The 13,658-nt window shown below is 35.0% G+C and overlaps 1 pseudogene; it reads left to right on the top strand.

Moving 5' to 3' along the window:
• Positions 1–586: 586 nt before the first annotated feature.
• Positions 587–704, top strand: LOC120583600 (uncharacterized; annotated as a pseudogene).
• Positions 705–13,658: the final 12,954 nt, after the last annotated feature.

Below are 13,658 nucleotides of genomic sequence, written 5' to 3'. Positions count from 1 at the left end.
TGATAACACTAATCTTATATATATGTCTAGCTTTCTTCAAGTTCCAGTCCCTGCATCAGTAGCAATTTCTTATTCCAGCTATCTCTTGTTGTAACACTTCCTATCCTTTATGAATTCCTTTTTTCCTATTGTGGCAACTATAAGGTCTTTTCACAAATATTTTAGTTCTCTTCCTTTGGGCATATGATAAAATTGTACTTTCTCACCCTTTTAAAGTTTGGCCGTGTGACATGTGTCTTGCTTTTGGCTAAAGAAGTGACATATATCACTTTGAGGGAGAGGCCTTTAAGAGCCAGTATACCCCGCTCCCCCTCCCCCCACCCCCAACAAGCAATGTTTCCGATTGTGGAGGCTCCATTAGCCTGGATCCTAGAGTAAGGAGATGTGAAACAAAGTTCCTCATCTGACTGTGTCCTGAATGAGAAATTAATCTTTATTATCTAAAGCCACTAAAATTATGGAATTGTTGGTTACTTCAGTGTAATCTAGCATATCCTGACTGATATAAATACAAGTGTAAAATATGTGCAACTTTTTAAGTGACTTTTCAGCCACATTTATTTATAACATTAAAAAGATATTGCTGGCCTATGGCCATGCCACCCTGAGCACACCCGATCTCATCTGATCTCGGAAGCTAAGCAGGATCAGGCCTGGTTAGTACTTGGATGGAGACCACCTAGGAGTACCAGGTGCTACAGGCCAAATAAATAAATAAATAAATAAATAAATAAATAATAAATAAAAAGATATTGCTGGTTTCTTGTTAGTGTAAAACTTCCCAGGATTCACTCAGTAGTGCTCTTGGTTCTCTGTAAGGAAATTAACTTTGAATTCTTCAGAAACAAGATTTGAATATATTTTTTTATATTTATATAATATTATATAAATTTATTTGCTGACAATATACCTCTTATTTGTTTTTTTGTAACTTTAGTACTTTAGTGCACTAACAAGTTCAGTTTTAGTCTTTTTTTTTTTTCTGCTTAAATGCTGTGCCAGGAATTGAGGACATGTACTCTATAAGGCATTTATGTCCTAGATCAATAAATAGGTACTAAATACCAGAGGCTGGCAGAAGTCTAACAACTTTTTTGTAAAGTCACTGTTTCGTAACAATTGAACCTCCTGGGTGATAGATCTTCTAGGTAGGCTGTCACATTGTATAGCTCCAGTGGATACCTTTCACAAATAGAACAAATCCATGTGGAGTTGTCCAATGCATTTAGTTTTACAGATTCAAAACTTGATTTTATAAATTTATCTAGGGGCAATCAGATTATAGGGCCCTGATCCTCATTAAACTCAAAGGAAACTTTTTAATAAACTTATATAATATGGGAAATATAACATTTAAATTTTAAAATGTCAAATAATATATTTTAATGGGTACTGGTCTTCTGCACAGGACAGTGGTTAGATTCACTCATGAAAGTAAATGTGATGGCATAGATTAAGTGTAAAAAAAGAGTTGATCTCCAAAGGATAGGTATCCTGGTTTTCTTGCCTTTTCTACTCTTGGGATAGTTCAGTCTGGTTAATCAGAAGCAAATGTGCCACTTTCATGTTTTTACCAACACCTTCATGTATTCGCCAGCCCGGAAGCTCTCTGAACTCCGTCCTTATGGTTTTTATGTAGGCTTCATTTACATAGGTATAATCGATTAAATCATTGGCCATAGGTGATTGATTCGACCTTTGTCCCCTCTCCCTTCCCTGGGTCAGGGGGTGGGACCAACAGTTTCAACTCTGTAATCGAGTGGTTGGTTCCACTGGCAACAAGCCCCCAAATGTCACCTCATTAATATAAAGACACCTTTATCATTCTCAACATTTAGGAAATTCCACACATTTTGGGAGCTGAGAGCTAGACACTATGGACTAAGACCATATATATGTGAGAAATATATTTTGCTCATCTGACTGACCAAATATGTATTTCTTACAAATCACAATATCGCACTTGACTTTTCTCTTTCTCTCATATCCCAGTCCATACATCAGCAAATCCTATTTATTCTGTTTTCCAAATACATCCACTTCCATCAAGCAAATCCTGTTGACTCTACCACTTAAATACATTCTAAATCTGTTCACGTGTCCAAGGCAACACCTTCTCCAAGCAACCATCATCTCTCACCTTGCAGAGACGTATTTAACAGCCTCCTAACCCATCTTGCTGCTTTCCTACAACATCAGGGTCATCCCTTCTAAAAGGAAATCATACATATCATTTTTCTGCTGAAAACTCTCTAGTGGCTTCCCACATCACTTCGTATATCAACAAATTCTTTTCAGTAGCTTCTGAGCTCCTATAAGATTTGGCTCCTTTCTACCTCTCTGACCTCATTTCTTACTATTCTCACCCACGTTTCTGGCCTCCTTATTGCTTCTCAAAATGCCAAACACTTCTGCTTTAGAGCTTCTGTACTTGGTGCCTTTTGCCAGAAGGCTCTAGCCCCAGATGTTGAAATAATTCATTCTCTTACTTCATCTAGATCCCTATTAAAATCTTATCAGAAGGACATTTTATGACTGCTTTCTCTAGCATTCATTTTCCCATATATTCTATCTTCTCAATTTATTTTATTTTTCTTTGTAGTATTTATTACCTTCTGACATATTATTACACACACACACACACACGCATGAGCAGAGGCATTATTTTGTTCTCTGTATAAAGGAAGTTCTTTTTATAGTACCTTACATGAGAAGAAAAAATCATAGCTCCATTTCCTAAGGAAAATAGTGAAATGTTTAAAGGTGACGTGTTCTGATCAAATAGGTTTTATACCAGGGCTGTCAGGAAGGTTTAACAACATTATATGTATCAATATAACCTAGCACATTAATGGGCTGAAAAATCACTTTATTTTTAGTAGATGCAGCAAAGGCATTTAGTAAAGGCCAACACCCACTTAAAATTATATACTCTTTAAAAAGTTGGACTATGAGGAAACTTTTTCAGCCTGGTAAAAAACTATACCCCAAACCTATCAACATTACCTCTAATGGAGGAACTTTAGATGCTTTCAGAAACAAGACAATATTGTTTACTGTGTGATACTGTGTTGGCCCCCGTTCTCTACCCTTTTCTTTTTGCCTGCCTCTAGTATAGCATCTGGAAAATGTGAATACTAATTTTTCAGCCTCCTATTATAATTGTTTATTTTCCTTACCATACTTTAGGTTCTATTAATGTAGGGATTGCATTTATCTTATTCATCATGTGCCTTTACACCTGGCACTTAATGGGTACTCAATACATATTACTTGAATGAATGAATTTTTTAATAAAATTATTTATTTTGATATATTTTGCTCTTTTTTATTTTAGTGAAATTTAAATTTATTTTCACCCTTTAAATTTTAAACTTTGAATTTTTTATATAATATGTTATGCTTAGTCTCATATCAACTTGTTAGTTTCTGTTAAGGAGGATTTAAGAATACATATGAAAACGGGAAGGAGAGGAGATAGGTTTTTAGTCTCCCCACAGCCATCTCACAGAGAACTGAATTTAAAAAAAAAACAACAAAAAGAGTTTCTAGAGATCTGCTTTTCCTATTGTCCCTTCAGCAGGAGGTATCTGTTTCTACTTGAGGACATTGCCCTTTTATGACTTAACTATTACCTGTCTTTGCTTCTACCGTACTCATTTATATCAACTCTTTGCTCTTTTTTTCTCTACTATTGATTGATTGATAAAGTAAGTGATTCGTTCATTTATTCAATATGTGTATGTCAATAAAATGTCAAAGTTGCTGGAGATATTCAGCTATGAACAATGTGTACCTAATCCCTACTCTCACAGATTTACAGTGTCATAGCTTCCTATATTTCTCGATGGTTCTATTTCCCCATGGTATCTGTTGCTTTATGAATTCTGCTTACTGATATTTCCCAGTGAGTCTCTCTGCTTCAATAACTCTCCTGTCTGTATTTCTGTATTAAATGTATTTTTTTTCTGTATTTTATATTTTGATATCTTGGGGCCTTGCTCTTCCTGGAGAGATTGCCCTCCCAGAGTTAGCTAATTTCTAGGGATAGCAAATGACTCCCCTGTGAGCACACCTTTCATGTGCAAACCAAGCAATCCAGAGCCCATACTCACTAAATACATCCTTTATAGAGCTCTTGCAGGGTGAACCACCATGCCTCTACCCTAATAGCTCCACAAGACCAGGAATAAGCAAATAGGGGCAGTCGATACATCCTAGGGTCCACTGAAGTTATTCAACCTAGCCAATCTTAAATTTCCTACATTGCCTCACTTATCTATACCTTCCTACAAAAAGCACAATAAAGGCTTTTGTCCATATTTTCCCTTGTTCTTTCTGCTTCCTGGCCAACCTAGGACTCACTATGCGGCCCTGCATCACTTTTTGTGCATCTTATTTCTAGGAATCTGTGAGTATAACCCTCTTTTTTAAATGTCATTTATTTCCATATCTGCATGTCTTACCATACCCAATTAAACATATCCTGGGTACATTTTAACACAATTCCTTACCATGTGTCTAAAATTCAAAAATTCAACAACTATCTCTATTATTGGGATAATTAGGTCATAAATTACAAAGTATAATCATAAGAACCTCTCTGAAGAAGTCTGTGGGCAAGGCTTGTATCCTAAAGCTTGTCAGAAAGAGATAGTACAATTGATATGTACCTTGTCTGGCTTGTTCAATACTCACTCTCTGCTCTCCCTTTGCCCTGTAGGATTTTCCCCTCTATAAAAACTGGTTTACCTGTTACAGTGATTTACCTGGTTTATCCTCTACAGTGATTTGGCAGTTAAGCCAGTCTGTTTTAAATTCTACTTCAGGTCAATAAAATATTTCAAAACATTATTAAATATAAATTTATATAATTGTCAAATATAAAGACTAAATAACTTTAGATTCTTCTTTACAGAAGATTTAAACCTAGTTTTCATTCTATTTTCTTCTGCATTTAGAATTATAAAGGATTTAGAATTACAAAATTCACTTTCATTCTGTTTTAGGTAATTTAATTTTTGTTTGGAGCTTTGTAAGCTTTTGGTTTTGTTTGTTTGTTTTTTGCTTTTGAGCTTTAAATAGTCATCATGATGTAAATATATTTATTAATTTTTCTTGAAACTTAGGGAACACTCAACTCTGGGATCAAATAATTTTTTTGATCAAGAAAGTTTTCTTTTAGTGTGACATTGGTCATTCCCTTTATTTTCTTTGGTGCTTAAAATAGTCTATTATTCACAGATTAGAAAGGTTGGAAATATATGACTTTCTTGTGTATCCATTATTATAGCTCCTGTTATTTTAATCTCTTTATCTCTTTTCTTTGTATTTTAGTCTCGTATTTTGCATAATTAATTTGGTTTGCTAAACTGTGAGCTCCTTCAGGCCAAGAACTATGCTTCATTTGTATTTTTGTAGCAAGTGCTTGATACAGTGTTTGGTGCACAATAATAATATCTCTAATATGAATATACTTTGGCTGTTATATTTTAGATTTTCCTTGTGTTGGTTGTCATCCAAATGCACAATTTTTCTTTGCAAAAGTGCTAACTAAAGGTGGGGCTGGAGGCTAAAATTCAGTCTGAGCTCCCTAGTTAAGATCTACAGCCTGATGCAGGGAAGTGAAGGACACTTTTTTCTAATTTGTATAAATGTGCTAATAGCAACCTTAGTGGCCTGGTCTCTTATCAGATTCTCTTGTTTAATTAATCCAGTGTCCTCCAAAGAGACATTTTTCTTGAGAACATAAACTAAATATTTTCAAAGATTTTTTGTTTTCAGCAGGAAATTAGATATGTGAAAAATTTTCCTTTTCCTTCTCAGTCATCAGAACTTGGCTTTACTTCTCCTGTGCTATACATTTTTATATAAGTTCCATATTAGTTTGTCTCTGATAATTCAACCTTCAACAAAGAGATATCTAGCTTTTATTATTTACTGAAATGCTGGCAGAAATCCTTTTGCTCATCTATGAATGTGGAAAGTAAGGTGATATGTACAGAGTTTAGGAAAAGTTCTGGTATATTTGAGATTCTATTTCTGTCCCCAAAGCAGTGAAGAAACTGCCCAAGCAGTTTGAAGCTGAGTGTCAGGAAAAACGCATGCGCATGCGTGTGCGTGCATGTGTGCATGCGTGCATGTGTGCATGCGTGCGTGCGTGCGTGCGTGTGTGTGTGTGTGTGTGTGTGTGTGATATAAAAGGGGCACTTATAGTGGCATCAGGATTCTGAGAACAAGCGAGTTAGAGGAACATTTATTATTCAAATTGACAGGATTTCCCAACTATTGGTTCCCAGGGTATAAAGGACTCCCTATCAATCTCTGCCACCACTTCCTAATTTAGGGCGGTAGTGATAAATTGACATGAGACCTTATTTTTGTCCTGTATTGGATGAGACTATCTGGTTAAAGGTAATACACTCTAGGGGTATCCCAGGAGGCAGATGGAGTAGCAGATCTTTGTCCAGAGTTAGTTGGAGTGTGTCAAGCCAGAAGGAAGACTAGATACAGAGAGAATAGATCATAAGCAGGGAACCATTACAGTGCCCTAAGGTACAGGGAATCCAACTACCAGGTTTGAAATTCAAGAATGAAACTGGGTCAAGCTTAAGGATTGGGACGTCCGTAGAAATAGAATTTAAGGAAATATCACCTGATCGACAGAGTGTTTTACCTGCCAGCTTATAAACACTCGGAAGAATTAACAGAGGAAAAAATTGGATAGGAAATTTAATTTCGAAGATTATGTTTAAGACTCAATATATCTATATTGGTTGATCTTCTTCATAGAGAGTCAAATGTTCTTTCATTCATATGAAGATAAACAGAAATGTTTAGGAAAAGTCTATCAAATGGCTCCTAGGATTCAAGAGATTCTTACTCAGAAAGTCTCTACATAGAATATAACCAAAGAGAGTTAATAGTTATCTATCTCTTTTTCACTAGTCTTAATATACTCCCCCAATATAGTTTATTATCTCTTACCTGGACTGTTAAAAATAACTTGCTTAAAAATTGTTTACAATTTCTGTTAGTAATTCCATTGCTGTGTCAATGGGGCAGTGATGAATATAGCAGAAAAAATGACAACGACCATTCTTAGAGGATTTAAAGTTTCAAGAATGGCAAAATATATAGAAACTAATAAGCCAGTTACCAAGAGATAACCGGAATACTTCTATGTGAAGGCACTCTGCCTGGGAGCATGCTTATTTACCTTCTACTTTGTAGAAACATCTTCATATGCTCCCATAATCTTTGGCTAAAAGGAAATTTTACATCTTCTGATAATGACCACTAGGTCTTTCCATCAGTTACATCACTTTTTCTTCAGATAATTATAGAATAATACATTCACATGCTAAAAATAAAAAATAAAAATAAATCAAACAATACAACAGAAAAATTGTCTTCCTCTTATTTTAGCACTTATTTTTTTTTCTCCCAAATCATCTACCATTGGCAGTTTCTTCTGTATCCTTTCAGACATTTTACACATAACTGTGTCTCAATATCTTTGTTTATAAAATGAGGTTAGTACTAGATCCTATTAATTTTTTTTTTTTTTGCTATAAATGAAAGCGATGTTACTTTTCTTCTCATAAAGGGAAGATATCTTTCATATAGGAATATTATCTCTCAATTTAAGAAAAAGAAAGAAAATCAGTGTTTCTCTTGGGTTTGATGTTGTTTCCAAGTGCCTTTAAGTCAAAATAGTTAATATGCCAGAGTGGAATATTTGAGGGTGGAATGTTCTAAACTTCTTCAAAGGTTTCAGTTACCTCTTTTTTTTGCAAATCCTTTGAGCTTTTTATTGTTTTGTTTTGTTTTGTTTTATAGGAGTCTCTTAAAGTTTTAAGTTTCATATTCTGAAAAGGAAATATTGATACAATTCAGGATGATTATTTATCAAGGAAGCACTATGCATGGAATGTCAGTCCTGACAGCTATTTGAGAAAAATTATCATCAGTCTTGTAACTTGTTTATGATGAAGACAGTAGAAGCTCTTGGGGAAGAAAGCATTACAGTTGCCTGTATGGTATTATTTATAAAGAGTTGGGAATACTTCCATAAATAGTCTTGTCTTTTCTCAATAACCTCTGAAATGATCCATCATTAGTTCACCTTAGCTTTCATGGTTTTTTAGTTACTTTTTGTCAGAGTATTGGTACTTAGATTTTGGCTCTGGATAATGGCTGTGCAGTAACATTTAGTTACCTTTGAAATTAGACAACAGAAGAAAGCAAAAAGCATGAGAATAATCACAAATATTATAAGAAACTTTTGGAACTCATTTTGTATCTAACTTTCCAGTTGGCCTAGGGCTATCCAAAATAATAATTTCCAAAGATTAGTTTGGCCAAATTTAGATAACCAAGTGGACTTTTTAAAAAAATCATTAATTATTCCATTTTCTTGATTTACTTACCTAGGTAAACAGCACATTTTAGTAATGAAACAGACCTTATTTTGACTGATTAGTAAAAAGATGAGGGAAAATCTATTGTATTATAAATGAATTTTATGCTGGTTTTTTGGCCTCTAAAGCCTGAGAGCTCTTTTATGTACTATTGGACCATAGTCAAGGATAAATTGTGAGTCATGTGTTATTTTGGGAACTGACTTTCCTATATGAAAGATATCTTACCTATACAAGAAGAAATATAGCACTGCTTTCATTTATAGCAAAAAAAAAAAAATAACAATAATAAGATCTAGTAGTAACCTTATTTTATAGATAAGGATATTGAAATATAGGTATGTTTAAAAATATTTCAGGTGAAATCCAGTGTTTTGGATCCATTCTGGTAACTTTACATATTAGGCTCTTAAATAAATAAGAGCAGCTAGAGAGTTTATTTTGAATATTTGGTAGGCCAGATGACTATGTCACATTTTGATGTGGCAAGCACGAAGGGTCCATCTACGTTTAGAAGAATAGTCCTCATAATCCTGATTCTGTTAACTCTAGCCAAGGACATTATGCTAAAGAACAAAGAAGGTGGTTAAGACAAGTGTGGAAGTTTGAGAGACAACCAGGAACACTGACTTAGTTGATTGACAAGGTTAATCTGCTCTTTGAGACCACTCAGTCAAAACTGGCAGAAGTGGCTGTTTTATCTAGTAGACAGAAATAAACACAGAGGATTAAGGAAAATGAAAAAATAGAGGAATATATTCCAAACAAAAGAACAAGATAAAACTCCAGAAACAAATCTTAATGAAACAAAGAGAGTTCAAAATAATAATCATGAAGATACTTAACAAGGTTAGAAGAACAATGCATGAATAAAGTGAAAATTTTTACAGATAGAAAATATAAGAGAGTATGGAGAGTGGATTGTAAGCTGACAAGGTCCTTGCAATCTGTGAGATCAACTAAGAGTTGCCTCGTCTCAACGAACCCTCCTAAGAATGAAGAAGTACAGACTGTTCGGGAGCTGAGGTGGCGGGGTGGAGCGGCGGGGGAGGGGGTTGGCGGCGGGGGGCGAGCAGGGAAGGGGAAGCGGGGCGGACAATGAGTCATTGCTCTGAGACAGAGAAGTAGCCATGAGCAGAAGGAACTGCGGTGTGGGTTAGGTGATTGTGCTGAGGATGATCTTATCTTAGCCAGCAATTATATGCTCTTGTATAAAAGCAGCTTGCAAAAATAAAACCAGGCCACTGCTCTACCTCCTGATCCCAGCTTTCTGTCTTTTTTCTTTTCTTCATCTCCCACCCTTCCCACTCAGGTATATTTTCCAGAGCCCGCTGGATGTGGCAGGATTTACCACTTGCTGGACGTGGCAAGAGAGTACCAAATAGAAATACAATTGAAAACAGAATACAATAATACACAATAATTGAAAAATTTAATAGAGGGGTGCAACAGCATACTACGTCAAGTAGAAGACAAGATCAGAGAACTCAAAGACAGGGCAATGTAATTTACCTGATCTGAGGGGAAAAAAAAGAGAGAAAAAAGAATGAAAAGAGTGAAGATGGTTTAAGGGACTTATGGGATAACATCAAGCTGACCAATTTATTCCTCTTAGTGGTCCCAGAAGAAGAGAGAGAAAGGGGCAGAAAGCTTATTCAAGGAAGAAATAGCTGAAAACTTCACTAACTTGGAAAAAAAGACATCCTGATCCATACATGTGTTTTCTTCCCTTTGGAGATAGATCTTTTTAAATCAAATATCCCTGCAGTGTGCACAAGTGATAGATTTTTATGATCAATTAATCTTGAAAAGTTTCTCAAAAGAGAAGGAGAGATAATGAGAGGAATCAGTCTAGGTATAGAAAGAGCTACCATTATAAACAGTATTATTAAAGACTAATCTCTTCTGTAGCAGTTGCCATTGAATCACACTTTCCTGTGTCCTTTGTGTATGTATCCCTTCCACATTGACTCTGGAATTGGCCTTATGACTTGCACCAGCCAAATAGATATCAGCAAATGTGATGCAAGCAGAAGCTTGATTTGTGCATTGGGTCTTGCCCTTGCAGAACACTTTGGTCACCATGTGAAGAAGCCAGGATGAAAGACCTCATGGAGAGAAGCCCAGCTAGCCTAGGAGTCTGGCCATCCCAGTTGAGACCCTAGCCATGACTGAAAAGTTGTCTTAGACCATCTAGCTCCAGTTGAACTTCCAAGTAACCGTAGTTGCCTGATTGAGCCTTGGTGAGATCAGCAGAAGAACCTCTATAAAAATTTGGAGAAATAATAAATTATTGTTGTTTCAAGTCACTAGGCTTTGGGTTGTTTATTACACGGTAATAGATAACTTACATATCTTTCTCTTTAAGGAAAGGAAAAGGTTATTTGCTTTTTTCCCCCCTTTCAACTGGCAAAAGCAAATATAGAGCACAAGATAACATAAGTTTCAACAGTGGTTGGAAAAAATAACAAATCATGGAAGTAAGATGTGACAGGGGCAATTTCTCAGCTCCAAGGATGAGACCGGTCAAGTTTGGCTTTATTATGTTATGATCTGTTGGCAAACAGATAGCAGGAGATATGGGAATTTCTAAGATAAACAAACTGTTATAACACATAAAGGGACAACTAATTCCCTAGTATCTTACGTACCAGAAAACACAGACAAGTTTTCCAACATTATTTCAACAGCAGCTGTGAACAAAAAGCAATGTGGCCAAGTTCCAGGTTCAGCATGCAAGAGCCAACAAGTTTTATCCCTGCACAATGACACTCATCAGAGAAGTGAGAAAAAGCAAGACGGGACTTGACTATAAGAGTATGGATGGGGTGCTTTCTCAGGCTGCGTGCCTCTGAAGACTTAGTAGGCTTCTGATGACTCAGAGTCATTAGTTTGGTTAAAAACAGAACTGGAGTTACTTAGATGTGGGGAAAGCAATCAAGGGAAAGTAAGGCAGTTTATTAAAAGAAGAACCATAGAGTAGTAGTAGAACAATGAATCTTGTTTTTTGTCCTTGGACAAGTTAATTGGCTGAAAACTAAGAAAAGAAGATCATTTTGCCTTGGAGCAGGACGGCAAGATTTATTAGGGAAAGAAAATTCATTTAGTGTTTTATCTGAGAAACCTAAAGATTTTAGCTATGGAGTACATGTATTTGATTGCTGTCTCTGTGTAATAGAGGCTAGACTCAGCTTTTCCACCTTAGTTACACCTAGTCTGCACCATTTCCCTCACCATAAATCCTCAGGGGAGAATTCTGAAGTTTTCCTGCTTGCCTGTAGCATTTATTTCATTTTGTTTTAATATTAAGACATTATAACTTTTATACATATTTATGGCTTTATAATTATAAGAACAAAGAATTCAGAAATAGCATGAAATGAAATGAAATGAAATGAAATGAAATGAAGTGAAATGAAAGTGAGGTGGTTGAGTTCTAAAGTCAGGCTGATTTGATAGGACTCCACTGTGTTTATCGTCCTGTTTCCTGAACATTTTGCGTAAAACTATATTTTAGACATGTTTATTTGATTGAATAGTTATTGATACAGTGAATTTTGAATAAAAGTTTCATATTCTCAGGAATCTACTTCAGTCCTTTCTTTGTCATCAAATACTCTTAGAGTTTATAAAATAATGATTTAAACTAGAGTCTACTTGCTATGTTTTAATCACAGAAGTACTTCATGCATCACTTGTATGGTTTTGCAACAATGATGGATATCATCGTCATTATACCTGTAACAGAAAAATTGCTCTAATCATAACTATTAGCATCTAATATGATGAAATAAGATAATAAATATGGTGTCATAATTTTTAAGAATCCTTTTATTTTTTTTATCGTATTTACGCTATAAAGATGTTGTGAGGTTGAGTTAATAGAATAGCTGCTATATAAATATTACCTATTATTATATAATTATAATAAATACCATAATAATGAAGTATGAGAATGTATACAATAATTTGGCCAAGGTATATCAACTACTTAGGCTGAATTATATCACTAAGGTAGTAGATCATAGAGGAATATTGCCTTGAATAAAAGTGCCAATTACTATTCTAATGTCTTTTCGGGAAAAACTAATTCAAGGGAATCTCATGGCTAGAACATTTAAAGGCATGCCTATGTATACTGTCATGTTTTAAATTATAAATTTAAATGGTCTTCTGAGCTCTGGACTTGTACTTCAAATACCTTCCTAGATGTACCATAAGTACCTAAATCTAAACACCTCTAAGTGTTTAGGTACCTTCTCCCCTATGCATATTTTCATTCTGTAGTCCTATTGATTAATGGTACCATTATCTAGGAAGTCATCCAAGCCTAGAAACCTTGTTACCCTTATTGATTCACAGTTTTCCCTTACAGCCTCATCTAATCAGTCATTAGGTATTGCCAGTTTTGCTCTCTAGTATGTTTCTTCCCCATTCCTATTTTCTCAGTGTTACTTTAAGTCTATAACCTCTCTTGCCTGGTATACTACCATAACCACAAAAATCATTGTCTCCTCCTTTAATGTGTTCTTCACGTTGCTTCTAGAGTTATTTTTCTCAAATATAGGTCTAGAAATCTTACTTCCTTACTTGAAACTTTCCCAGGTTCCTAATTACTTACAACAGAAAGTTTAAATACCTTATTGTGCCCTAAATTCCCCTTATGTTTACATCTCATAGCAATTTTTCCTTATCTCTATTAGCACTTATTATTCTTTATTATTGATTAACTACATGTCTATTTTCCATTTAGATATTAATTTCCTTGAAAGCAAGGACTATGATTTAGTTTTGTATTGCCAGAGCCTAACAGAGTATCTGGCATTTACAGTTAAAGCGCAATAGCTTTGTGAATAAATATTGCAATAAATATTCATTGAGCTCTTACTGAGTACCAGATTCTGTTCAGAATTTCCTTTACATGTAAGTAAAGTATTTTTTACAATTCTTCAAAATAGGTACTCTTATTATTCCCATTTTGTAGAAGAAACTGAGACTCAGAACAATAACACGATATGTCCAGAGTCAAACAGAAATGGCCGTATTGGGTTTCATATTCAGACAGTCTGACTCCAGCGTCATTTTTAAAAAATCACTATATATGTCAAGTGAATCAATTGATGAATAAAAGAAAATCAAGAGAACTGTTTTCCATATGTAATTTTAATCCACCTGTTCACATTTTCCCCAGCTTTGAAACATCAACTGATGCTGTCAAGTAGAAAATGTGATAAG

The sequence above is a fragment of the Pteropus medius genome, unplaced genomic scaffold, assembly GCF_902729225.1.
Source record: "Pteropus medius unplaced genomic scaffold, Ma_sr-lr_union100, whole genome shotgun sequence".
NCBI lineage: Eukaryota > Metazoa > Chordata > Mammalia > Chiroptera > Pteropodidae > Pteropus > Pteropus medius.
Note: the sequence above shows the minus strand (reverse complement) of the source record. Positions and strands in the feature narration are given on the sequence as shown.